This window comes from Phytophthora sojae (genome assembly GCF_000149755.1).
Source record: "Phytophthora sojae unplaced genomic scaffold PHYSOscaffold_1, whole genome shotgun sequence".
Lineage (NCBI taxonomy): Eukaryota > Oomycota > Peronosporomycetes > Peronosporales > Peronosporaceae > Phytophthora > Phytophthora sojae.
Genome location: NW_009258115.1, coordinates 7,579,671 through 7,582,939, shown reverse-complemented (window position 1 = coordinate 7,582,939; position 3,269 = coordinate 7,579,671).

The window sequence follows — 3,269 nt, the reverse complement described above, 5'->3', positions numbered from 1 at the left end:
CAAGATGTCCATGCGCGACTACGTCCAGAAGACACGACACCTTGCGTCGTGCATTGTCACCCACCCCATTGACATGGCATCTCAGGTGCATGTCTTTGTGTTTGGGATGCGCGAAGGCATGACACGGTACTGTCTCATGAGAGCCGAACCCTCATCGCTTGAGAAGGCATTCGCCCTCGCGCTCCGCGAGGACTACGTGGTGGCGGCGTCGTACGCGCGCGCTATGCCGGACGTCTCTCGGGTATCCGCACTCGAGCCCATGGAGATCGACGCACGGGTGATCGACGGCGCTCGGCTTATGGTGGGGGAAGAGGTCGGAGCGCTCGTCCTCTGACTTGCTTCCGCTGCCGGAAGATTGGACATCGCGCAGCAGAGTGCCGCACGCCAGCCCCAGTTCACGCGCATGTCGATGCCGACGCTAGCCCGGCCGCCCAACCATAAAACGGCCGGGGCCAGTAGGGGCGGGGCGCCCTACTGGTAGGAACGAAGGTCCGGGTCCTCCGGTGGCAACCCGGCCTTCTAGCCCTCCCGTGCTATATGCACGTTTTAATGCCACCACTGCGAGTGGCGACTCGAGGCTGATCATCGTCAGCCTCCATGTCGCCGGCGCCCGACGTCCACTGCGCGCGCTCCTTGACTCAGGAGCGACAAACAACTTCTTCCGCGCGTCGTGTCTGTCGGTGCTTCCTGCGAGCGTTCGCGTCCGGAAGGGTCCGGGCGATGTGGAAGTCAAGATTGCGGATGGCAAGGCCCACCGCGTCGCGCAACGCGAGGTGTCCCTGCCGTACACGTTCGACGGCTTCCGCAGCAACGACGACTTCCTGGTGATCGAGATCAATTACGCGTTCGACTGCTTTCTGGGGATCCCGTGGCTTGCACGGTATCAGCCAGAGATTGACTGGCTGGCTCGGTCCGTCAAGCGTCGACGTGGCTTCGACGTACGTGAAGGGTTCACGCATCTCTTGGTGGCTCCAAGAGACTGGCCTCACGTTACCGTCGTGGACAAAACAGCCACGACGCAAGTTGTGCACAGAGCGAGCGATGGCCCTCTCTGCATGACATGTGCCGTGCTGTTGGATGATGATGATGTCCGGATGACATCGCGTGGGCGCGGTGACGGACGCGTGGTCGAGCGACGTGCGCTCCCACACAGTGAGAGCAAGTCGGCGGTCGAGCATGGGTTCCAGTCGAGCAACGAGTCGACGGTCGAGCAGGAGTTCCCGTCGAGTACGATGTCGACGGTCGAGCGTGGGTTCCCGTCGCACAATGAGACGGCGGTCGAGCGTGGATTCCCGTCACAAGTTGAGCAGGCGGTCGAGCATGAGTCGCTCCCGCACAACGGTGTTGCGGCGGAGAGCGTGGTGCAGCCGCGTACCGCCGGTGTGATCGAGCGTGGCCTCTCACACCTAGAGGAGGGTGAATCATCGTCGAGCGAGAGCGATGCGTCTTCTTCGAGCACCCGCTCGAAGCGAAAGAAGAAGTCCAAGCGACGCCGCCTGAAGCCCCGTCGAGAACCGTCAGCGATTGAGAACCCACCGAAGGAATCGGTGTGCGCTCTCGAGTACGTGGAGGGCGCTCCACGACGATCGCGCGTCATCGAAGTCGCGAGTCCGCCTCGCGATGCCAACACAATCACGCGTCTCCCAGTACTCTCCTGGAAGAACTTCCTTCGAGACCTGAAGGCAGGCGAGATCGAGCAAGCGTGTCTGATCACCGAGGCGGTCCCGGTGGATACGCTGCACGCGGTCAAGGTCGAGGATGCGCCGTCGAGGCCCAGGCTGAGCTCCCGGCGGACCGAGGCGTGCGCCACGAGATCGACCTCGCGCCTGGGACGAAGTACTGCGTGGCCACTTCCACGTGACCACGTGAAGGCCATCGACGACTTCTTCGAGAGCCGCCGCCGGGCAGGCCACGTGCGCGAAAGCATCTCGCCACACCCCAGCCCGACATTTTGCGTCAAGAAGGCAACGGGCGGGTGGCGCATTGTTCACGCGTTCAACAAGTTGAACGAGGCCACCATACCCGCGCAGACGCCAATCCCGCGCAAGGACATGGTGCTGGACTCTATGGCGGGAAGCGTGATCTACAGCGCCATCGATCTGACCGATGGGTTCTACCAGATACTCATGCGAGAGTATAACATACCTCTCACAGCGGTAAGCACTCCGAGCGGCATGCTCTGGGAGTGGCTGGTGATGCCCCAAGGTCTGAAGAACGCGCCGGCCACGTTTAACCGCATGGGCTCCCATGTGCTGCGCCCGCTCCGTGACTTCGCACCGAGCTACTTCGATGATATCTTCGGGCACAGTCACGCCGAAGGTGACCTCAGCGCTGTCGAAGTCCACCTGAAGCACCTGCGGCAAGTCTTCCAGGTGATGAGGGAGAACAAGCTCTACGCCAACTTGAAGAATTGCGTGTTCTGTGCACCGGAGATCCCGGTGTTGGGCTGCTACGTGAGCAAGGATGGAGTCCGCGCCGACCCTGAGAAAGTGGAGTCAATCTGCTCTTGGCCGACCCCCACGAGTCCCACTGAGCTTCGTCAGTGGCTGGGCAAGCGAACTGCTTGCACAAGTACACCAAGGACTACGAGCAGTTAATCCAGCCGCTGTCGTCGCTGCTGAAGAAGGACACCACGTGGTCGTGGCGAGAAGAGTACCAAGCCGCATTTGACTCAGTGAAGAGGAGTCTGTCATCCGCCCCTGTTTTGATGCTCGCGGATGATTCGAAGCCATTCCACGTCGTCTGCGACGCGAGCAACTTTGCCATCGGGTGTGCCCTGATGCAGTTCGACGACGAGGGTCGTGAGCGGGTGATCAGCTACCAGTCCCGCCAGCTCAAGCCGGCGGAGAGGAACTACCCAGTGCACGAAAAGGAGCTCCTCGCCATGCGCTACGCATTGGTCAAGTTCAGGGTCTTCAGGCCTCCAGCGCCAGGCAGCTGACGAAGATGATGAAGACGCGTGTGCGACGTGTGTGACGTCGGGGTTGAACTTGACGAGCGTCGCCCCCAAGATGCCGCTTCGGGACGAGATCGCCGCAGCGTACGAGCGTGACGCGCAGTACGCCAGCATCCTGGCCCACCTCTGCTCTCCAAGAGACGACATTGAAGGCACTATCGCGCTCGATCCGCAGCCACGTCGAGCGATATCGGCTTGATGGCTCCCTGCTGACGTACACCATCGACCGATTCGATGCCCCGAGAGTGGTGGTGCCGAATGACGAAGACCTTCGCGCCCGGATCATCCATGAGTACCACGACGCTCCGATCGG